The sequence below is a fragment of the Vulpes lagopus genome, chromosome 7, assembly GCF_018345385.1.
Source record: "Vulpes lagopus strain Blue_001 chromosome 7, ASM1834538v1, whole genome shotgun sequence".
NCBI lineage: Eukaryota > Metazoa > Chordata > Mammalia > Carnivora > Canidae > Vulpes > Vulpes lagopus.
Genome location: NC_054830.1, coordinates 102231139 through 102257379, shown reverse-complemented (window position 1 = coordinate 102257379; position 26241 = coordinate 102231139). Strand labels below are relative to the sequence as shown.

The 26241-nt window shown below is 34.7% G+C and overlaps 1 long non-coding RNA gene across 1 annotated transcript in view; it reads right to left on the bottom strand.

Moving 5' to 3' along the window:
- Positions 1–26241, bottom strand: part of LOC121494299 — a 923457-nt gene that overhangs the window by 367698 nt on the left and 529518 nt on the right. The window contains exon 4 of the long non-coding RNA XR_005988785.1: positions 9642–9683. This is a non-coding gene — a long non-coding RNA (uncharacterized LOC121494299). The remainder of the gene's footprint in view (positions 1–9641; positions 9684–26241) is intronic.

The window sequence follows — 26241 nt, the reverse complement described above, 5'->3', positions numbered from 1 at the left end:
ACAGACTGAGGAAGATCAGGAACAGAAAATAAAACTTGTTTGTGTAGTGAAGAGTGATAAACTCTTCTTTTCCTTTAAAATCACTGAGTGTGGGCAGCCCAGGTGGCCCAGTGGTTTAGCGCTGACTTCAGCCCAGGGTGTGATCCTGGAGACCCAGGATTCAGTCCCAAGTCAGGCTCCCTGCATGAAGCCTGCTTCTCCCTCTGCCTGTGTCTCTGCCTCTCTCTCTCTCTCTCTCTCTCTCTCTCTCTGTCATGAATAAATAAATAAAATCTTTAAAAAAATAAAATAAAATCACTGAGTGTATCTTCTTTTGTAGAATTTGTAAAGGAATTATAAATCAGTGGTATAATCATTTTTGGGGGGAAAGGAATTTTTTTTTAATTTGTATAGATTGAACTAGAAAGAGACAAAGGAGAAATTGAGAGCTCCAGTTTGGGGTATACTATCGGGGTTCAAGAGTAATTTGTATTTATCGGAGAAAGGAGGGTTCCACAAATTCCTTTATTCTTTCTTCTGTCTCTACCTGGAACTAAGCAAACCTGTTTCAGGCTCAGAATCATTTTGACATTTAAGGGTTTGTCTTCCAGTAATTATCAAGACAAGTCAGGTAAAAATATCAAACAAGCTTTGGTTGTAATGTGTCTCCATTATTAAATGGAGATAGCATTATTGCTTTGTTTCTGTTAGTAAGATAGCATATAGTCATATAGAAAATTTCAAATTACAGAGGCAAATGAAAAAGACCTGAATTTCTGATACAGCATGGCAATTACTGCTCTCATTTCAGTGAAAATTCTTCTAGAGCTCTACACTCACTGTAGAATATGATTCCATTTATATAAAATTATACCTATAATTAAATTTGCATATATTTACATAAATATAAATATATGCTTATACATAGTTTTATATTTTTACATGTTTCTTTGGCACTTTAAAAAAATCTCATAATCATGAATGCCTATGGAATCAACTGGAAAATAATTAGACTTAGATTATTGCTGGTGTCAGCTGTTTCATCTCCTCTATTCATCTCATAATTCCTAGGGACTTCCGTCCCTCTCTTAACACCTCTCTCTCTATCTTCTACCTCTACACCACTTTTGCCATAAACATATGGAGACACAAAGACAAACCTGGATGCTAATTCTCAGTTTTCTGGAGCACTAGAGTGCCATGTGAAATTCATTAGCACCTAAAGGATCCTTGGTCTAATGCTTCTTAGAGGTCTTTCCCTGTTCTATAGACTTCTATCAGCATTTGTTATAAAGTACTTTCTCAAACAATTGTTCCATGGATGCTAAAGAGGACCAAATAAGTTTAACATGTAATCAAACATGTATTTAATACTTGAAGTATCATAAGTGCACCATATGGATTGTTTTATTTCAGTGAATCCTTACACCTACCATATAAGGTAAAAGCCATTCCTGTCTTTATAGGAATACTGAGAAAAACTGAGTCTCAAAGAGGGCAAGTAGATATTAACACAATGTCAAAGTGGAGCAGGAGATAGAGGAACAGGGAGCAACTACTTCAGGAGTACAGGGTTCTTTCTGGAGTTATATAAATGTTTTAGAACTAGATAGAGGTTATGAATTATTGCTAATATACTAAATACCACTGAATGATTCCCTTTACGTGGTAAGTTTATATTATGTAAATTTTACCCCAAATAAAAAAGAATAGAGCATTGAACCAAACCCAGTTTGACTCCAGAGACCACACTCTTGAACACTGCAAAATACCACTTCCCACATGGCTATATTGGCTTCAAGTTTCTCTTTTTCCTTTACAGATTGATTGATTGACTGATTGATTGACTGATTTGACAGAGAGAGATAGCAAGAGAGAGCACAAGCAGGAGAGAGAGAGAGTAGCAGGCTTCACACTGAGCAGGGAGCGTGATGCAGCACAGGATCCCAGGACCCAGGGATCATGACCTGGGCCGAAGGCAGACACTAAACTAGCTGAGCCACCTAGGCGCCCTAACTTCAGGTTTTTTCTAGATCAAACAAAATGAATAGCTTTTGCTGCAGAAATATTCAACGTCTCCCGCTGATAAACATGCTAAATCTCCCATTGAATCATTTGGTACACAAAGGTGTGGTGAGTAGTGTTTCTCAAATTACTTTTTTCATGGAACCCATCACCTGGAATGTTTCTACAAGGATGTGTTTCATAAAACACCTTTATGGAATAACTGTTTTCTTCAAAGCTCTGAAAATAATGTTTATTACAGAATTATTTTTCACTTGGATGATTACTTAGTATATCAGCAAAACTTCACAGGAATTCAGGCAATATAATAAAAACAGAACAGTTCCTGGAATTCCCTTTGTGATCATTTCCTTAGCACTTGTTCATAATAGAGTAAGAGTGCAAAGGAAACTAAGCAATTGTACCTTTTACATTCTATTTGAAACATTTAGTATTTACTTTTTGGTTAAATTTCATGCAAATGATAGCTCCAAGTGCACATATAACTATTTAAATTTTATGATAAAACACAAAATATATAGAGGAGTATAGATTTGACATTCTGCAATTTTTAGCATGGCAGCTTCTGGGCTTAAACAAGTCTTTCAAAAACAACAGAACACTAACTTTCTGAATTTGAAAAAAAAAGATGTTTTATATAAATCTTGTGAGGTTTTCTTTGTTTAGTTGTCTTTCTCAGTAGAGAAAACAAAACCATTTCTAAAGTGTTTAGAAATTGAGAATAAGGGAAGCCTCGGTGGCCCAGAGGTTTCGCGCCGACTTCAGTCTGCGGTGTGATCCTGGGATTGGGTCCCAAAAGGAGACCTGGGATTTGGTCCCAAATCAGGCTCCCTGCAAGGAGCCTGCTTCTCCCTCTGCCTGTGTCTCTGCCTCTCTCTCTCTGTCTCTCTGTCTCTCTCTCTCTCTCTCATTCTGTCATGAATAAATCAACAATATCTTAAAAAAAAAAAAAAAGAAAGAAAGAAATTGAGAGTAAGGGGATGCCTGGGTGGCTCAACAGTTGAGCATCTGCTTTTGGCCCAGGGCTGATCCTGGTGTCCTGGGATCAAGCCTGCATCAGGCTCCCTGCTTCTCCCCCTGCCTATGTCTCTGCCTCTCTCTTTTTGTGTCTCTCATGAATAAATAAATAAAATGTTAAAAAAAGAAATTGAGAATAAGGATTTATTATAGGATAATTATTTCCTCTGATCAAACTCAGCTTAGAACTCAATCCTTCTATTCTAATTTTCTATATTAGCTATTATAATTTCATATAAAGATTGTGGAATTTGGTATCAGTCCAAATGAATTTTGCCTGTCACATATTTACTTATGTGCTTTATGACTCAGCTTCCCCACATAAATATGGATATGGATATTTCTACTTTGCAGAATTTTCATAAGGAGTACATAAGATATAGATGTTAACCTACCCTTCAAAATACGTATATGTTCCTGACTATCCTGTTCATCACAGCCAAGAAACTCTCCTATTTTCTGCAAGCCTGTCATCATTATTTTGGCTTCACTTCTCTCCTTACACAGTCTGGAGCACATGTGAAACCATTTCCTGAATGTTCTTAATGGCACCCTACAATTACTAATCTCTTTGAATTATAATTATTATCAACTTGGTAATGTTTACATTGGATAATCCCCATTGTCATTTCTGTGGGTGAACCTCTAGCACTGCTGGGGAAAACTCCCCAAATAATCCTGGTTAGGTGCATTGCAAACACAGCCTAATGCTTTTAGACTATATTTGAAGTACTCAGCTCTCATCTCAAGAGAAAACTGGAAAAATTTAAAAATCATTTATTATACACACACTACACACACACACACACACACACATTTATGTCTATTTCAGTCTCCTGCACCAGATTTAATTTTCCTACTTAAAGAAAATACCACCATTCCTTTCCCTATTAAAAAAAAAAAAAAAAGACATCATCCAGTGTAGGCTCTCTTCTGTTCAATTGACTTCTGTGTATTTTAATTAATGTTTACTTTTAGCTTAAGGCAATTCTTATGTCATCAAAAGCAACAGGGAACCACACACCTTTTCATAGGTTAAGTCTGTGATGTGGCCACATATGGAGCCTGATGGGAGGTGAGGAGGGGTAGAAAGAGGCTGAATCTCAGCCAGGTCTGGTACATGAGGTAACTGTATAGGAGTGGCCCTTATGAGGTGTTCTGAAGTACATCAAAAGCAATTTTGTGGAAGAAGTGGACTCCAGGTTCATAGAAAGCACTCAAGGCCAAAGATACCGCAGCAGTAACAACCAATGGAGAGTGGATAGCCACTTGTCCGAGAACAGTTACATGTGAGAATTTTGTGTTCCTTCTACTTCCCGTATTCCAACCCAAACAAATAACAGGAAAGGAGGAAGAGATGTGAGGAATTGGAGCATTTGGCATCCTCCTCCTATTCCTTCACTGCCACTCATTCCCATAACCTACTACCCCAAACATATTCAGAACAACTTGAACATCAAGTCTAGGCTGCATCCAAGGGAAGCAAGAATCTCTGAATTAAATATGAGGCTGAAACATTAGAATAATCAGATATATAAGACATTTCACAGCAAAAAGTGGCTGAAAAGCTATGGGATCCCCAAATGTGATGAAGGTAGCAATCATATGAACCAAGAGGAAGTAGGTTTGCTATAGCATGGCAGAAAGTGTTTAGTGAAAAAAGAAATCATATTTTATAACTTCAGTATTTCAGACTCTTCTATCAAGTCAATTTTCATAATCTCCATAGTAAAATAATTTTCAAAAGTAATCCTTCTACCAGTTTCTATCTCAAGCAGTTTCCTTACTCTTTTTCTTTAGTCATTTTATTCCTAGCCCACTCCACTGACACCCTCTGCTCATAGGCATACAGTCCAGGCTGTATTTGGCCAGTCTAGTCTGGTACTGGCTGAACTGTTTTTTTGTTTGTTTGTTTGTTTTTAAATAAAGAACTTAGGCACAAACTGGTAAACAGGCACTGACTCAAACTCCCTCTTTCCTATTGCCCTTGCTGTCTTGGCCTCTCCTCTAGAAGCCCCTCAACCTAGCAACTAAAGAGATCACACTAGTACAGTGGGAGAGCCTCTTGGTCCCTGCTCATTTGAGTGGACTTATGTTTGATTTATACCAGCACCAAATTAATTTTAGATTTTGAGTATAAACCCAGTCTACTACAAATATCAGCAAATAAGGCAAATATCTTCAAATAGTTAATGTGTTTCTTGAATGATGAGTGGTTACTTTGCCAGTGAATACCCTCAATTGACCAACATGCTCTGGTCTTTCTAGACATCAGATATTACTTCCTTTTCTTCTTCTCTCACTAGTGTTGCATGTTGGCTTAAGATAAACTACCAAACTACCCTGCTTTACTGGACTGCCATGGATGTATCGCCACACATCTCAGATTTGACTTTTGAACTGAACTTTCTTACAGTATCTAGAGAAAGAACTCTCTACAAAATATCTACCCTATTTCTGTAGATAATCTGAGTTCCAGATCTTAGCTTGAACAAAGTAAGCCTTTCTTTTCTTCACGTGTCTATGCCATACAGCAAAAGTTAAATTTAGTTTTTCCACTGGAAAATTTCATATCTTCTTGAAACTATTCAAATACTGGTAGTACTAAAGACCTATAATAAATGAGAAAATCTTAGTATTTTGTATAAAATTTCAAGTCCAAGGAATAAAAGAACTTTCATTTATTAAAAGACAGTAAAATGTTTGAGGCTAAGGAATCGTTCTGTGCTTTTGGGAAATACAAGGGTTTGAAGTTATTGTCCTCCAAGATGTATTCCAACACCATTCTATCACATCCTTATAATCTTTATTTATATTCCTTGGTCTTTCCCTCCACCCCCTCTCAGGCTTCAGCTCCTCACCTTCTCCATCAGCCAGTATGTATATACCTTCAATACATTATTCATAAGAGCTCTCAAAACTCAACGGTTTAGAAACAATCCAGTTAAAAAGTAGAATATGTGGAAAGACATTTCATCAATGAAGATATACAGATGCCACATAAGCAACATGAAAATATATTAAAAATCATTACTGTTAGAAAAAAATGAAAATTAAACTACAATGAGATATCATTACACACCTATCAGAATTGTACACATCTCTGTGTAACGCATGCTGTTGATAAGAAGCAAGTCAGAGGTTCTGTCCACACTCAAGATCTGAACATCAAGAGGCAGGACTCACGGGAGCCACAACAGTGTGTGCTCACCACGTTTGCCGTATAAAATGTAAGACACATTTCAAAGTTTCAATAAAAGCAAATATCACACATATAGCTAGGTATACTACATAGAGATAATCATTGTTAATGATGCTTACTGGGTTTCTTCGCAGTCCTCTATGTGTTATTCTTGAAGACTATATCCCAAAAGTGGGCATTATATATATATAATTATTTGAATATTTGTCTTTTATAAAAATATATGTATAAAAGCATATGTACAAAAGAGGTATGGTATTATAACACTACTTTACAATTTGTCTTTTTAAGAACATATCTTCCTTAAATAATCTCCAAAACTATAAATCTTAGAAGCTTCAAAGTATCTTCTCCTAAATATTATAATTTATGTCACAGTTTCCCTATTATTTAATAGTTTGTTTCCTATAAGCATGTTATAAATATCACTATGATAAACATCATTATACATAAATCTTAGTCCTATAAAAACAGCCTCCTAAATATATCTTAAATATATACCTTCAAGAACTAAGTGGGAGGATTTCACTTCCTAATTTCAAGTCTATACCTTTTTTACTACCATCAGTGTTTTAATCCTATTTTTGAACTCTTTCCACCCTCCTGCCTCTGTATTTAACAGATATCTGACCAGTTTGCCATCACCTTTCAAGATATTTGAAGTGTCCACTCCTCCAGGAAGTTAGATGGATTGAAATGACTTTTCTAAATGGCCCCGCATTGGTACCTCTCCTTTGTACTGTTACCATATTGTTTTAAAATGATGGAGTGGGGGGCACAGTCTTCGGAGCCCTGTGTGGTTGGGCTTCCTGCTCAGCAGGGAGTCAGCTTCTCCATCTCCATCTGTCTACTCCTCCCTTTGGCTCATGCTCTCGCTCTCTCTCAAATAAATAAATAAAAATCTTTTAAAAAACAATTATTTTTTTAAAAACAATTAATTAATTAAATGATTTATTTACAGGTCTTTTCTCTTCTAGGATTGTAATATCCTTGTCAGGCAGAGAACATATCTCTTTCTTCTTTGCACCTTTAGCACCTAGCACAGTGCATATAACACATAATAATTTCTCAGTAAGGAAGTTGAATTGAGCTACTAAACTAAGATAGTGTGGGTATACTATGGAGGTATAGTTTTACTAAGCCATCTATATTTTATAGTGTATTTTTCTATCCTTGAGTACACTAACAGAACCTAAAATTAAATGAAGGAGATTTAAAACACTCTTATGCAACATAAAGACCCTTTGTATGGCATGCAACTCTAAAAAAAGGAAACAAATATAAAAAAAATCAAGAAATTTGCAACAACTCTTCCTTCACCAGAGTGTCTACTCAAAACTGAAGACAAATTTATTGCACATATTTACCATCCCCGAAACTTAAAAATGTATATTAGAATCATTCCTCTTGCATTCATAATATGATTAAGATGATTATTAAGAAGTCTAATACAAAACCCACCCATTATAAAAATAGGAAAGAGTAAAATAGCATTTAGTTATGTAACAGGTAGAAGAGGTACTTTAGGACAATTGTAATTTTAATACCCATGCAATCTCCATGCTAAGTATTAGTAAATTCATTTTATATCTGAAATAGCCTGCCCGGGATTTCATGACTAGAAAGTGACAGAGACACACTTCAAAGAGAGGAAGGTCCAATTTCAAAGCCATAATCTTCCCATTTCTCTGCATTATGAGAGCACCAGGAAATACCATAGTTTTCCATTTATTACCAGAAATGTTCCCAAAAATATCAAGGGAAAGAGTGGTAATGGCTAACAGCAGGCTTGGGGTTGAGGCTGCATATCAACAGGAAACCATGATTATTTGCGTTGTGCTGTGTGTGATTTAGTTCCCTGCCAAATGTCATGCCAAAACCTTGACACAACAGAGGTCTGTGCCTGGAGCCATTCGTTCTCTGTCTGGCAGAGCACATGCTGGCATATTTTACATGGATATTCTCAAGTCACATCAGCCCCCAATAGAGATTGAAAGTGACTACGAGAAAAAATATATGAAAAATAGAGTCAAGAGCCATATTCCAAAAAACCCCCAAGAAACCTGGAATTAGGTTTCAATTTTTAAATCTCAGACAATTATTAATATATGTGTATTTATATGCTGATAGCAGTTTATTTTTTCAACCAGAAGTAACATGGCAAGGTGCATACAGTATATTTAGAGCCAAATTTAAAATATAAAGATGAGCCTATAAGTGTATTTCCCCAAGTATTATGTTTGCATAAAATAGGATATCAATCATTATTAAGGATATCATATATATATATATATAAATATATATACATATACATTTTACCACAAACCAATTTTCAACTCTCCTTTAAATTCAAAATTACTTTATCACACAGAAAAAGAAAAGAACTGTCTCAACCATTTCATTGTGGGGTGGAAGGGCCCCAAATAGGGTAAATGATCTAGGGAAGCTTTAAAGAAACTATAAGCAGACATTTGTGAACACATTCATTATTTAAATACCTCCAAAAAATGACAAACCTTTCAATACCTTATACTAGAACTCACATAGCTCATGTGCTACTTTAAGCAATTTTCTCTTCCTACTTCCTCCATAGACAAGGCCTGGTTTTCACAGCTCCTGTATGCGAGATTTGCTTCCATTTTCTTCATCTTTCTCCAACACAGTACCTAAGAATCTTAGTTCCTTTGTCTTCACTCCTGGAATTAGCACTATATACTTTTTGATTCCTCATATATATTTTTTTTCAGCTCCTTCTTAGCATTCAAGGTTATTACAATTCACGATATTTATAATGTTCTTTGTCCACATGGTTTTTAAAATAACATTCCATTTTGAAATCAAAGGGATCCTGTCCTGGCCTTGTGCTCTCATCCTTATCTATCCTGTAGTGCATTTATATACTTCTATATACCAAGCTCTATTTATTTTTCTGTTTGCATCTTCTCAAATTGACTTAAAATTTTAAACTAATTTCACTACCTGGTCCCGCAAAACCTAGACATTCCTAGGTAGTTCTTGACTGATAATTAACTTGCAGATATCCTACAGTAATTTAATCATCAGAGTTATTAAAGACTATGTTTTTAAAAACTTCCATCAAGTGGAATAGTTCCATTATTTTACTCTCAAGGGCATTAGTGATGCAGTTCTTTGAATATATGTTGTATGAATTAAGGGTTTCTGTGATCAGGAAATGATATATATTTAATGATTAGATTTTCAATTCTAATGTTTTCTCACTAGTATATTTTATCAGATAAAAAAATGTTTCTCTTATACATGAACATGTAGTATAATTCCATATATATAAGCACATTACAGTGATATAATTATTATAACATTATTTTACTATTATAACATTTATATTTATATGCTTTACTTATGGAGAATATTGGAAATCTATTTTAAACATGCATACCTTTGTCCAAGGCACATCCTGCTGTGGTCTCAGGACAGGAACCTATTGTAAAAAAAATGTATATATATATTCTCATTAATATACTTAGTATAACAGATTGAAAAATATCCATATATAAAATTTTAAAAATAGTTTAAACCTCAACCATTGTTCAATTAGTATCTGCCCATTAACTTCAAAAAATATTGTTGTTGTTTTTTTTTTTTTTGCTTTAGCTTATTAAGAAAAAAAGGACAAGGTACAGATATTCTGATATATCTCCTAATCTGAATCTCTAAAGGAACTTCGTTTTTTATATCTTAAAATAAATATTTATTGTTTCCTAGAAAGAAACATATAGACATATTAAGCTCCTGATACACAAAGGTCAATTTTAGGCAAAAATTCAGACAATAGATTTCAAAAATGCTAAATGAATTATTATGTTCCAAATAAGAAGATGAGGAAGCAGGTTAAACAGGTTTTATGTTAATAAAAGTCCTATAATATTTGGTCATCAAAAAGTAGCGGTGGATCACTAGTTAAGAGAATCATTTTTACAGTAATAATGTTTCAAATTTTCAGGCAGTGAAACTAGAATGTATGTGCAGATAATAGATTTAAATATGTTCAAATGAACTTGAATACTTTAAAAATCAAAAGAGGAAACTGGATCATGTATTGCTGCATTAAGACCAATATTTCCATCATTTCCTTCTAATTTATTATTCTATTAGACACAGTGCCACATTTCCAAATACATGGACACCTAACCCATATAAAGCACAGATCTAAGTCTAAGAACTTTCATTGCAAATGTGACAATGCTGATTACAAGAACTTCAATTAAATGTAAAATCAAGGACGTCTGGGTGACTCAGCAGTTGAGCTTCTGCCTTTGGCTCAGGGCAGGATCCCAGAGTCCTGGGATTGAGTCTTGCATCCGGCTACCTGTGAAGAGCCTGTTTCACCCTCTGCCTGTGTCTTTGCCGCTCTTTCTGTATCACTCATGAATAAATAAATAAAATCTTTTTTAAAATAAATAAATACATATTAAATAAATAAACATAAAATCAAAGAACCATTCACTTTGTTCATATTTTTTGGCATTCTATCTGCTTGAAATTTCAGATGTGGGAGAGAAACCAGAAGAAATAAATTTCCTTTGTGATCACTACCAGTATGTTGGAATAAAAGTTTTACCATGAATAAATTTAAAAAATAAGTAGCATCCATAAAGTAAAAATAAAAGTATGTTTTTCTTACATATTTAAAGTTCAGAAACCCAAAGAATTTCAGTTCTAGAAGGCATCTGAGTGGATAACCAAGTAAATTGAATTCAAACTGTGAATTAAGGGATTCTCATTGAAATGCCTCAAGAGTCCCTGGATAATATAAGGGAACTCACCCTTTAGGCCACCCATAACTTTCCCTCAGCCACTATTCAAGCATAGCAGATATGTGCACAAATTCAAGCACACACATGCATGCATGTACATACATATGCACACACACATACATAAAGTTAGGCCATCTTCTTTAATCTATGACTAAACCTAGAATCTCACATTTATTAGAGTTGAACTTGACTCTTGGATTACTAGCTACACTGGACTTTAGATAATTTACATAACCTTCTCTGAGTCTCAATTTTTTTTTACTTACAGTGAAGTTGTTGTAAAGATTAAACAAGTTAATACAAATAAATTCCTTAAAACCCTTCCTAGGACATAGTAAGTAGCCAATAAATGTTCACTATTAAAAACTACAAAGTATTTTTAAAAAAGAAATTCTTCAAAAATAGGGACACCTAGGTGGCTCAGTGGTTGAGCGTCTGCCTTTGGCTCAGGTAAGGATCCCAGGGTCCTGGGATCGAGCGCTGCATCGGGATCCCTAAGGGGCGCCTGCTTCACCCTCTGGCTATGTCCCTGCCTCTCTTTCTGTGTCTGTCATGAATGAAATAAATACAATCTTTTTAAAAATTCTTCAAAAATATTAAATAATTTGGATATTTAAAAATATGTCAAGTGATATTGCTAGTCTGCTAATCAGCTCTCACGTATGAAAATCTCCATTGTATATCTTACATTTTGATATAATTATATTTATATTGAGAAATATAACTATGCATGGCAAACTTTATTCATGAAAGAATTATAAAAGACACAAATTAAAAGTGGTATCTTTTTTCAATGAGGCATTTTAAATGGTTAGTTAACAGCTGTAATTCTATGCTTTGTGTTTTACTTGTGGTCTGGCATGACTATAGGAACAGAAAATCTTCTTAAATGACAGGGAGGTACTTAAAGTTTTCCACAGGTCAAGCAAGAATCCAATTATCTAATATCCATGGGAGCAGAAGTATGTGTTGAAGAGAAAGTACAAAACTGGAGACCCGAGCTATAATAAATTTATCACAGAAAGACACGGTATCAACAAAGTCAGAGTTGGACTCACAAAGCAGCTATTAAAATCTCCATGTCTCTGGCCATTAAGAATAGTCAGGGCTTTACAAATAGGATTAAGCTTGTTTGCTATGATTTTTCTGATCAGAAGATGCATTCCTATAAATAGGAATAAGATGCAAGAGGAAAGGGAGGGAACAGAATTTTAAAAGACTGATTTAACCCAGTATAGGGTAAAATTAGAAGGGGGGAAAAAGACTTGATAAAAGGAAATGAACATAGTAACAAAGGGAAGAAGAAAAGAACAACTATAGCCTCAATAAGAAGAGTACTAAATGCCAAACTGGAAAGGTAGACAATATATTTGGTAAAGTATTTTTTGATCAGAAGCTATTTTTATAGATCTGGTGGTGGAACTGAATAAGAGGTGCTGACCTATTCACATCATTTTACTATTTTAACTCAGGAATTTTCTACCAAGGCTAAATTCCTCTTCCCATCCCCATGACCAGGGACATATAACACTTTCTGCAGACATTTTTGGTTGTCTTAGCTGGAGGTAGGATGCTACCCTACTAGCATCTAGTAGGCAGAGGCCATGGAGCTGATAAACAATTGATAGTTCACAGGACAGCCCCGCATGAGAAAGATTCATGCTACCCAAAAGATCAACCATGTGCCAAGGTTGAGAAACCTTGTCTGTCTGAGCAGAGGAGGTAGGGCCTCCTCCTACCTCAGTGCTTCAAACCCTCCCAAATCATTTATACAGAGTGAATCTTCCAGGAGAAAGAGAACTAATCTTGGTCAAGGTTCTTGATAGAGGATATTTTAGTTGCAAGTAATCAATTTAAACATTGCTAATCTAGCATTTAATGTAGCCATGTATGAAACTCAGGTTGATCAGATACTAGTAATCAAGTATTTTACACTATACTAATCTGAACCCTGTATGTAATGATATTCCCATTCCTTTTCTCAAATGTTATGCAACATCAGAAAATATCTTAGTGAATTATTTGATTTTCTTATTTTAAAAAACACTAATTTCAAACATTCAGACTTTATGACATTTGAAATAATTTAGTTTAAGAGAGAAGTTATTTACCTTATTATTATTTGAAATTTGATAATCCATCATAATTCAATAATTAATCAAAATCATTTTTAAGGAAAATAAAGTGGTTTAATATTATTATTTTATTTTTACTTTACACCAAAATAACAACTACTTTAAGCAAAACTAAGATATGTTTCTATTGATTATTAACATAAAGATACAATATACATGATAATGTGAACTAAAACTAATGTTTAAAAACAGGATGATTATTACTATTTAATATAAACTAGTGTGTAATTTCACACTGTTCTCATATTGCTCATTTGATAATACATTATTACTATCATGTTGCTCAAAGTATTTAACCTGTAAAGTATAATGTTTCTTTGATATTAATTTAGTAACATTTACAACCTATAAAACACGCTGTGTTTCACTTTGTTGATTTCCTTCAAGGGTCTCTGCAAATGCCAAGTATCTGAGTTGGTGGGGGGGAGGGGATCCTTAAAACCTTTTATCAACTACAGATGAATTTCTACAGCTAAAAGCTGTATTGAGGAAATGGGGAAGGAAAAGATAGGGAGTTTCATTTACGTTCTATTAGGTCATTCAAAAGAAAAGTCCATTCAGATGGGTTTAACAGACATATTCAGAACATTCCACCCTAAAGCAGTAGAGTACACTCTTTTTCTTTTTTTCAAGTGCACATGGGACATTCTCCAGAACAAATCATATATTAGGCCCCCAAACAAGTCTCAACAAATTCCAAAAGATCAAAGTTGTACCATGCATCTTTTCTGACCACAACACTATGAAACTAGAAATCAAACATAGGAAAAAAATCTGTATTATGTTGAGTGAAATAAGTCAATCAGAGAAGGACAAACATTATGTGGTCTCATTCATTTGGGGAATATAAAAATAGTGAAAGGGAATAAAGGGGAAAGGAGAAAAAATGAGTGGGAAATATCAGGGAGGAAGACAGAACATGAGAGACTCCTAACTCTGGGAAACGAACTAGGGGTGGTGGAAGGGGAGGTGGGCAGGGGGTGGGGGTGACTGGATGATGGGCACTGAGGTGGGCACTTGATGGGATGAGCACTGGGTGTTATTCTATATGTTGGCAAATTGAACACCAATAAAAAATAAATTAAAAAAAAAAAGAAAGAGAAAAAAAAGAAAAAATCTGTAAAGACCACAAATACATGGAAGTTACATAACATGCTACTAAATTATAAATGAGTCAACCAAGAAATAAAAAATTACATGGAAAAAATGAAAATGGAAACACAATGGTCAAACACTTTTTGGATACAGCCAAAGTAGTTCTATGAGGGAAGATTATAGTAATATATGCCTATATCAAGAAGCAAGAAAAATCTTAAATACACAACCTAGCCTTCTACCTAAAGGACATAGAAAAAATAGAACAAATAAAATCCAACCCAGTAAAAGGAAGGAAATAATAAAGATTAGAGCAGAAATAAATGATATAGGAATTAAACAGCAACAAAACAAAAACAAAATGAGCAGAAAAGATCAATGAAACCAGGAGCCGGTTCTTTGGAAAGATCAACAAAATTGATAAACCTTGGGACACTTGGGTGGTTCAGTGGTTGAGTGTCTGCTTTTGGCTCAGGGGATGATCCTGGGATCCTGGGATTGAGTCCCGCATTGTGCTCCCCACAGGGAGCCTGCTTCTCCCTCTCCCTATGTCTCTGCCTCTCTCTCTGTCCCTCATGAATAAATTAATAAAATTTAAAAATTGATAAACCCCCAGCTAGACTCATCAAGAAAAAAAAGAGAGAGGACAGAAATAAACAAATGCACTAATTAAATATAAGAAATAAAAGTCAACACTACAGAAATACAAGCAATTATAATAGAATATTATGCAAAACAATATGCCAACTAATTGGACAAGTTAGAAGAAATGGATAAAGTCCTAGAAACACATAACCTACCAAAACGAAAGCAAGAAGAAATAGAAAATTTGAACTGGCCAATTATCAGCAATGGAACTGAATCAGTAATCAAAAATTCCCAAAAAACAAAAGTCCAGGACCAGATTTCACAGGCAATTCTACCAAACACTTAAGGAAGAGTTAATTCATATTCTTCTCAAACTATTCCAAAAAATAGGACAGGAAGGAAACTTTCAAATTCATTCTATGAGGCCAGTATCACCCTGTTATAAAACCAGAGAAAGACACTACCAAAAAAAAAAAAAAAAAAAAAAAAAGGCCTATAGGCCAATATCTCTCACAAATATAGAGGCAAAAGTCCTCAACAAAATATTAGCAGACTGAATCCAACAATACATTAAAAATACCATACACCATAATCGAATGTGATTTATATGTGATTTATTCCCATGATACAAAGACAGTCAACATTTGCAAAATAGTCAACATGATCTAGAAGAGAAAGGATAAAAACCATATGATTATTTCAAAAGTCTCAGAAAAGGTATTTGACAAAGTACAGTATCTATTCATAATAAAAATCCTCTACAAAGTAGGTCTAGGAGGAACATATCTCAACATAATAAATGCCTTATGTGAAAAACCCACAGCCAATATCATATTCAACAGTGAAAAACTGAGAGCTTCCTTCCCAAGGCCAGAACAGACAAGGATCCACTCTCACCACTTTTATTCAACATAGTACTGGACATCCTAGTCACAGCAATCATAAAAGAGAAAGGAATAAAAGGCATCCAAATTGGTAATGAAGTAAAACTTTCATGATTTGCAAATGACATGATAGTATATGTAGAAAACCCTAAAGACTCCACACACACACACACACACACACACACACACACACACAAACCAAACTACTAGAACTGATAAATGAACTTACACACACACACATATAAAGAAGTGGAATGGAATGCTATTCAGCCATAAGAAGAATGAAATCTTGCCATTTGCAACAACATGGATAGAGCTAGAGAGTAGAATGCTAAGTGAAATCAGTCAGAAAAGACAAATACCATCTGATATCTCATATGTGGAATGTAAGAAACAAAATCAATGAACAGAGGAAAAATAGAAAGATCTTGACTTTTCTATGAGGGAAAAGAAAAAGACTCTTAACTATAGAGAATAAACTAATGGTTACCGGTAGGAGGTGAGTGGGGAGGATGCATGAAATAGATGATGAGTATTCAAGAGTACACTTATGATGATGAAAATAAATAAAAAATTTAAAATGTCTAAACTAAAAAATAGGCTCATACTTAGAGGAAAGGTATATATATATATATATATATATATATATTCCTTAAAATCACTTCCCTTTTCAACCTATCTCAAGATTTTTATGTCCTTACTGATGAATGATCCAATTTCAGGAACAAGTTCAATAGATATGCTACATTCCAACGAAAGTGCTATACATGTTATGCAAACCGAACTCAAGAGATTAAGTACAATTATTACTAAATCTGATTTCTTCGTATACATTTATTATCAAACCAGATGTGCTTCTGTACATAATTCAAATTCAGAATGATCCCAGGGTATAACATATTTTTCTCTCATAAGAGATGGCAATACTGCCGTAATTATTAGAAAATAAAGGGATAGATATCAAGAATAGTGTACTATGCATAGTATAAGGACAAACCAAAAAAATTAATATATTGGTGTTACAGGCTGAATTGCGTACCCTCAAAATTCTTAGGTTGAAATCCTAGGGGTGCCTGGGTGGCTCAGTCCATTAAGCATCCAAGTCTTGGTTTTGCACAGGTCATGATCCCATGAGTCTTGAGATTGAGCCCTGCATCAGGCTCCATACTCAGTGTGGAGTCTATTTGAGATTCTCTCCCTGTACCACTCCCCACACTCATGCTCACATTCTCTCTCTCTCTCTCTCTCTCTCTCTCTCTCTCTGTCTCTCTCACACACACACATTCAAATAAAGAAATAAATCTTTTAAAAAAATAAAAAAAAAACTAAGCATCATTAACTCTGAATGTGACTATATTTGGAGAGAATGTCTTTAAAAAGGTAAATAGATTTAAATGAGTTCATTAGGGTGCACCCTAATCCATTGTGACTGGTGTCCTTATAAGAATAGATTAGGACACAGAAACAGGAAAGACCATGTACAGACTCAGAGAAATGGTGGCCATCTACAAGCCAAGGAAAAAACCCCTCTGAGGAGAGTAACCCTGCAGACACTTTGATCTCACACATCTCACTTCCAGAATCATGAGGACAAAATTCTGTTGTATAAGCTCTGTCTGTGGTTTTCTGTTATGGCAGCCCTAAAACAGTAATAGAATTTGAAATTTCCAAAGTTAGAGTATACCTCTACACAAACATGTGATAAGAGGTAAATTTTATCTTCAGTGTTCTCCCATTTCCCATGTAATACTTGTCTTTCTCTTTCACTGGCTTCCTGCATAAATGATACTCTTGATGTTCCCAGGATACAAGGGGTTTTCTCTCAGGGGACACAGCTTCTCTTTCTTGTTCTTTAAATGTATTCTCAAAGTGATCCTCTCCTGACCTCAAGAAACAGCCTATCACAAAGACTCTAATTACTAAGAACAGCTTGGCCTATATCTGTATTTGAGGGTATTTGTCTGCCAAAAAATAAATAAAACCTTTTTTATAAAGTAAGCCTTTTGTGTTATTTTGTTTTGTTAGTAATGAGTAGGTGTGATGAAATTACCATCTTCATTCATTGCTGGTGGTAGTAAGAATTGGAAAGCAATTTGCCAGCATGTACCAAAGTCTCAAAAATATTTGTTCCCTTTCACCCAGTTATTTATCTCCTGGGAATCTCTCAAAAGGACATATCAACAGATGACGGCAAACATTTATAAATTGATAATCCACTTCACCACTATTTCTACTAATTCTCCTTCATTAAAGGAACCAAGCTATGTATCTTCTAACAGATTGGAGAAACGGAGTTTTTCCCCCAGATAAGGAACTATTGTGCTTTTATTTGTAACCTTGTTTCCAAAGACAATTTAATGGCATGGGAATATAAAGTGGATTTTATAGTTTTAGGTGATGAGATGAGGATACAATAGGATTCCATCATGTAAAACTAAGTTAACACTCCCCCAAATCAGGATTCTCTTAATTCTGCCTTTCTCTTCCCATTCCTTCACATAAAAAGTTGCCTTTATAAGTTAATAAAACCCCCAGAATTCCAAGAAGCAGACATGTGTCATAAGGGTATCTCAGCAGAGTCCTCCATTATCTCAGGGAGCAGGGAGAAAAAGGTTTCTACAGTTACAATCTGTTAGTACAACCTGGTAACTGCATCAGTATTCAAGTGACCTGCCTCCTCTTTTATATCCAAAATAACTGAACCTGATGATATCCAATTAAACATTCCTTTCTCATTTGGAAGATCAAGAGATAGTCTCTCTCTGTTCCCTAACAGAAGTATCACAAAGTATCTCATGACATAAGACATAAAAATTTAATTATAATTAAATTATAATGTACCTGCATTACTTTCTTCCAACAATCTAAACCTTGTTGTACCATCGTTACCAAATGAGAGTTTAATAAATTCATATTTTCAGAAATTAAGAAAGCATCATAAATAGCACATGGTTATAAATGTCAATTCATCCTGTTGAAGGAGGTTGTCACCAGGGTGCCTGGAACATTTTATCACTCAATTATTTCTATGAACTTTGAACAGACATATGTAGAGTCCTTTTGGTATACTATATACACAGAAGAACATGGGAAATATATATGAAAATGCTCTCAGTGTTTATTTCTGAGTGGTGATTTTCTGTTTAGCCCTCAGTGATCACTGAAACACTTGAAAGATGACTTACATTTCACCTTCCCGGAGAACTTTTTATATAAAATTCTGTTTCCAAACTTTGACTCTTCAGAGCTGGAACCATGTTCATACCTACATGCATTTCAGGAAATTAGCCCACTTTAAGAATCATCCCACTGCTTAAACAATTGTATATTGGCCAAAGTACAAATTCAAATCTCTTTTGATACAATGGATATGGTGATATCTTGGGGTAAAGGTTGTAGGATTCAGGCACTAGTTCTGTCATTTATTAACCTGTGTTCTTGGGCAAATCACATCCTCACTGTGGTTTATGATTGTCTGAATAATCTCACTGGATATTATCAAGTTTAACAGCCAACTGAGACTACCCACCTGAATGAAGCTATGGACCTGTGAAGTGTTCTATCTCTATATGCGTAACTAGTTCTATTTAGGCACTGAAATATTGAGCTTGAAGGAGCCAGTAACAAGCTGGGTGCCAAATTACACTTTTAAAGGTAATTTAGGCACTCTAATAGAGGTCTTGAGGGGGATTATTTCAAAATAAATAAATAAAAAGATTCTAGCGCATTATACCCTCAACATACTTTCAATTTATGAACATGTTGTGAATCTGGCCATCCGCAAGAAGGGTTAATCATAATATTCTTTCCCTGTCCGATTCATCATAGCACTTCATAAATGTCCAATTTTCAAAAGCTCAGACCCTAGAGGAACAGAAAACAAATAGTGGAATTAATGTGCAGCAAGAGCAGCACTGCCATTATGCTAGCTTGGCACATCATTATTTGGAACATGGCATTAGCACCTTGCAAGGAGGCAGGATAGAGGAAACAGGTCCCTCATTATTTCTGAGAGCAGGACTTGAGCACCAGTTTGGAGATTTGAATGCTCCATTATCATCAGTCTATAGCTGGCATTTATGGATCTGTCATCCCACTGGATCATCAACTAATTACATTAATAATCAGATCTCATTTTCCTTTGTCTTTTTAATTTTAACCACAGAGTTTTGTCCATGAAGGTCACTTGTTTTATGGTACTGCTAACACAGGCACATCATCATTAATACTTTAGCTAAAATGTTTCTGTGAAGCTGAAGGGCTGGTTCCTTGTGAATTTTAATCCATGTGTTTTTTTTTTTTTTTAAGAAAGAGGAGCTCAGGGCCCCTAATTTCAGTTTTGTCAGAAACTCTCTGCCTTTGGGCAAATCATTTAACCTGTTTGACTTCAGTTTCTTCATTGTACAATGCAATAATTAGAATTACGATCTATGGATTGACTTATTTTTGAGTATTTACTTTTATACCTAAACTTTCTTTTAGGAAGAAGAGTGTCAAATGGAAATTGTATGTAGTATCCAGAAGCTATAATTTATTAGTTATTTATTAATTAATCTCCCTGAGGCTTTATCCTCATCTAATTCCTCTTCCATTCAATTGTGGGTTATTTTCCAAAGACAGCTTCTTGATTTGGCATTTCAGGAAGTAGCTCCTGTCTTGCTCAGCAATCTCTTCTCCCACCTTTAACCCATATCACCTTTCTGTTTCTGGAAAACAAACAAACAAACAAACAACATCAACAACAAACACTTGCTGCTCCCTGAGTATATCATGTCCCTTTCACTTCTCTGTTTTTCATATTCTGTTTCTTGTTTCTTCAAATTCTTATTTCTTCTTACTCTTCTTATTTCTCCTCCTGGTTAAGCCCCTCACTCAGGCTAAATCCTTCAGAGCTCAGCTTATCCCACACCCCTTTCCATCCTTTGCCTGAGTTAAGTTATATGCTCCTAAAAGTTGTCTATCTCATGCCTTGCATTCCTATATCATAACCCTGGACAGCAAGGTGTCCATTGTTGCTTTCAAGGTGTATCTGTTTCAAAACACCAGTCAGTTCCCAAACAGAAGGGATTTTTTTTTTAATTTCTCTTTTCTGGCAGCATAATACCTGACACATAATGGTCACTCAGTAAACTTTTATTGAATGAATGGATAGAAAACTTACACATGCAAAAGATATCCAAAATATAGTCTACTCCCTGTTACCACACAACAGAAAACCGAACATACTAGCAAAATAAAATAATCAGCCATAACATGTTAGAGATGGTGACTTTCACTAAACTTGTCCTTATCTTTAAAATTGCTTCTTTTCAAACCTTAATTTGAAAACAAAACTAAAAAAAATGATCAATATCTTTTTATTGTAAAGCACCATTTATATCCTCTTTCCAACAACCACTCACTTCCACTTCATAGCACAGCAGACAGCAGAGCTTATTTCTTAACTAGATAATAGCCAGCTAATTTTACACACACATTTGCCAAATAGTCAGTACATACGTTCTCCTATCCTCTAGGTTGAAAGGCATAAATTCAGAGAATCAATTTTCCAGTCATCCTCTAAAAATACTTTTTAAATTGAGCATCCATGTGAGTATAGTCTGGGTACCACTGAGTAGTTTTATAAATACACACCTTGCCATATACAAGCTTACATTGTGAAACAGACACGCGCTCGTGGCTATCCTGTATTATACTAAGAGCCCTGGAACTTAAAGTAGGAAAGCTAGATACATTCTTACCTCTGGGTTTCAGATCATCTATAAAATGAGATGATCAAAATTGATTTTTTTTTAAGTTTAGAATTCTTATTTGGGAGGAGAAAAAGCCCATGAACTTCTGGTGCCAACACACTTACAACACACACATTTGTGATTATGCACACACAGCTAATGGCATGGTTGTCAATGAATAAATATATCTCCCAAAGAGAACTAGATATAACTTTAGGAATGTGTCAATATTTTACAGTGACTTTAAAGAAAAGTTATACTATTCTTTGTAAAATGTATTGTAATGAATGAGATGCATCAATTGTACATATCTACAAAGAGAATTAGAGCACTATTTAGAGGACCAAAAAAACCCCAAATACGGTTCAACACAATTAGCCAAAAGGGGTTTGTATAGGAGTCACTGTCTAAATAAACATAATAGAAGGACGATGCTAGAAAAACTTGAAGAAAGAAAAAATTCGAAGGGTAGAAGTACAGGCTAATGTGATTCATCAGTAAATGGCAAAGGTGAGATTAGAAGAACATTAAATCAATTAGATCAAAACTGATCATTATTAAGTAGTGTGTAGTTGAAGTGTTACATGAGGCTCCCCTGGCTATGCATACCCAGCTAACACAGGTCTAAAACACCAAACATCCTGCCTAAAGCACAGTATGTATTTACAAGTGTTAGTTTCCTTTCACAGAATTAGGTTAAAACTTACAAAGTTGAATTTAACCTTACTGAACTTTTAGACTTCTCAAAAGGACTATTCCCTCTGACCAAGAAGTCTTTTACCATTCCCTTTTACTAAGACATAACTTCCCCTTATTATCTCTTGGCTGACTTCTATTCATTATCAGATCTCCACTTAGATTTCTTTCTCCAGAAGTATTCCCCAACCCAGTTTTTGCATGGATTCTTTCTCTAGAAATTTTCGTTGTACCCTGCACCTCCCCATGACAGAGCCCAGGTGTGTGTGTGAAGAGTAAACAGCAAACACATGCTGGATGTCATAAGACGTACTATCAGATGTATGTATCTTAAAGCCATCATTGAAGGTAGACTTGAAAAGGCAGGTAACATCTAAAAATTCCTAACCCCTTCAGGCCACAGCTGTCATTGTTCAGATGGACAGCCCATTGAGTGAAGGAGCACATTTACACCTTTCAAAAAGACTGAAAAACACTGGACCTTTCAAATTTGAGGTAAGTTACAAATTTATTAAGTGAAGGAAATGGAAACAATTTTTCTAAACAATTCATTTAAGAGATAGAACCTGGGTTGAGAGACGTTGAGGAACTTGACTAGTTGAGGAGCTTGCTAAGGCTTACGCAGGTAATCAGCAACAAAACTACGACTGGACCCCTCTACTCAGAACTACTTGCCCGGTACCTCCTGTCTTTGATGAATAACTGCAATAAGCATAAAGAGCTCGAGTTATTCATGTGTACAATGAAAGGAGGACCCGAAAGATTGCTTCAGGAGTCTTACTTCCTTAATTGCACTATTCTATCAGAGCTTATGAGTTATTATCATAAAACTGCATTGTTTAACAAATAATTCTCAATTTGAAATCATAATGCTATACTGAGTACTTGAATCCTCAAAATTAAAGGTCATTTTATTCTTTTGTGGTTAGTGCATCTGCTTCCTCTGAACTTGCCTAGTTTAATGCTATTCTTCTGGTAAGTAATTTATAAATATCTGTTGACAGACTTACATTGTATTTAGTTCACAATATCTGAGTAGACAAAACACAAAATAGGACACCGTGTAATTTATATACATGACAGTAAATAACCCGATTGCCATGAAATGTATTATTATTCCTTTAAATTTATATTTAAGCATTTTGTTTTAATTCTTCCCAGGTTATAAGAGAGGAGTATCATTTTATTTATTTTATTTTATTTTATTTTATTTTATTTTATTTTATTTTATTTTATTTTATTTTATTTTTTTAAAGATCTTATTTATTTAATCATGAGAGACACAGAGAGAGAGAGAGGCAGAGACACAAGTAGAGGGAGAAGCAGGCTCCATGCAGGGAGCCCGATGTAAGACTCGATGCGGAATCTCCAGGATTACCCCCTGGGCTGAAGGCGGTGCTAAACCACTGAGCCACCCGGGCTGCCCAAGAAGTATCATTATTTTAAAATAAAAGGAACAATATTAAAAGTATTTTTTCATGCAAAAACAATTCTTAAAAGTTATTTCTAGTAGCAAGATTGTTTGTTTCAGATTCTGTCTCTGTATCATCAAGTGCTATTTTCTTGCCCATTACAGGACATATACATTTTATACATATTTTAGTTTCTTAAGTAAGCATATTGTACAATGCAATTAGAAATTGCCAATTCCTATCTTGCATAAAATATCTGAGCTAATAATTTGACCTAGAAAAGTAGGATCTTTCTTTTCATTAAACCTCTCCTTTCAACAAAAGCTTTGTTAGTCTACTGAGTCATGACAAGTAATACTTTATATGCCAGGGTACACTGTTCTTCCTAGTGAAATAACAAATTAAAATGTAATGTGAAATGATGACACTGGGAATATTGAGAAATAGCCACTCATGTGGGAAGGAATCCATAATTAAACCGAGATGTACATTTTAATTATAATTTTATCAAACTGATAATATAAAATAAAGTGTATTTTGGAGGAGTCCAAGGAAACTATAATTGAGACCATAAGAAAGCCATGTCCTACCCCCTGTTTTCTCCCCTACCTTTCTGCTCTAGGATCCACCACTCACCTTTCACCCCTCAAAATTGTCATTTCATTATATCTTGCCAAGAATTAGGAAGCAGTTGAGTAATTTTTCACCACCTTCATCTCAAACTAAGGTAATTATTTCTCTAGGTTTTTTTTTTTTTTTTGCTTCTTTTTTTTTCCCCTTAAACTTGGTTTGCTCAAGAGTAAAATGAGCCACAGTACTTATCAGCTCATTGCATACACAATTGATACCAAAGGCAACTGACAGCAACTGAAGCCAGAGGTTAGCAGCAAATCCATTAGTGATTTTACACAGAATGGGGGAAATTCTTGGTGAGTTTGTGATAAAGCTGAACAACTACAGAAGTCACAAATAAGACAATGTAATTTGAATTAATGTGTCATCAGACAGATTCACAAAAAGCTTTAAAGAGTGCAAAAGGCTTCCTTTAAGGTAATCAAAGCTATATTTGCTGTTCGTATGCCTAAAAGTAAGATTTCTTATTCTTTGACACATAATGCATTTAGGCTAAGGCTAAGAATAGCTGTGCAGAGCAAGAAACTAACATATCCACAAAATATTCTTGCCAATTCTGAAACACTCATATCAAAAAGATACTTAGAAATTAAGGTAAATTACAATTATATTGTAGAAAAATGTTATAGTGTATACTGGGGGAAACATTTAGGGACATTATTTTCTTTTTTTTTTTTTTTTTTTTTTTATTTTTTTATTTTTTTTTTTTTTTTATTTATTTATGAGAGTCACAGAGAGAGAGAGAGGCAGAGACACAGGCAGAGGGAGAAGCAGGCTCCATGCACCGGGAGCCTGATGTGGGATTCGATCCCGGGTCTCTAGGATCGCGCCCTGGGCCAAAGGCAGGCGCCAAACCGCTGCGCCACCCAGGGATCCCTAGGGACATTATTTTCATTTAAACTCACAAACTTACCATGAATATTTTTGGTGTTAATATATTTTCAACCATAATAATCAAAATTTATATTTAAGGAAAAACAAAATTTTAACATCTAATCTCACATTCCAGAATTACAAATCATTGTTCTGTTTTCTTTGTTCCTCTTTTACAGATTTTCTTCCAAACCTATAGTGAACTTTCATAAAGGAGCTCTTAGGTCAGATACTTTATCATCATTAAAGCATCATGACACTTCTTTTTTTTTTTCTGATCTTACTTGGGATTCCTTTTTAATTCCAGTATAATTAACATACAGTGTTATATTAGTTTCAGGTGTACAATATAGTTAATCCCCACTCTTTACATTATTCATTGCTCATCATGATAAGCGTATCTTAATCCCCTTCTCCTATTTCACCCATGCCCCCACCCACCTCCCTTCTGGCGACCATCAGTCTGTTCTCTATAAGAGTCCATCTCTTGGTTTGTCTCTTTTTCTCTTCGTTCATTTTGTTTTGTTTTGTTTTGTTTTGTTAAATTCCACATATGAGTGAAACCAATGGTATTTGTCTTTCTCTGACTTACTGCACTTAGCATTATACTCTCTAGATCCATCATGTTGCAAATGGCAAGGTTTCACTCTTTTATGGCTTGAATAATATTCCATTATATGTATATACATATATACACACACATATGCATACATACATATATGAAATGTCATCATGAAAAGATGCTCATATATATAATGGAGTATTATTATATATTTTATATATAATGTCTATTATATATCCAATTATAATATTCATATATATATGTATCCACATATATATCACCTCTTCTTTATCCATTCATCTATTAATGGACATTAGACTTTGCTCCCATAATTTGGTTATCGTAAATAATGCTGCAACAAACATAGGGTGCATATATATTTTTGAAGTAGTGTTTTCATATTCTTTGAGTAAATACCCAGTACTGTAATGATTAGATCATATAGTAGTTCTATTTTTAAGTTTTGGAGGATCCTTCATACGGTTTTCCATGGTGGCTTCACCAGTATGCATTCCCACCAACAGTACAGAGGGTTCCTTTTTCTTTGCATCCTTGCCAACATTGTTGTTTCTTGTGTTTTTATTTTGGCCATTCTGATGTGTGAGGAGATAA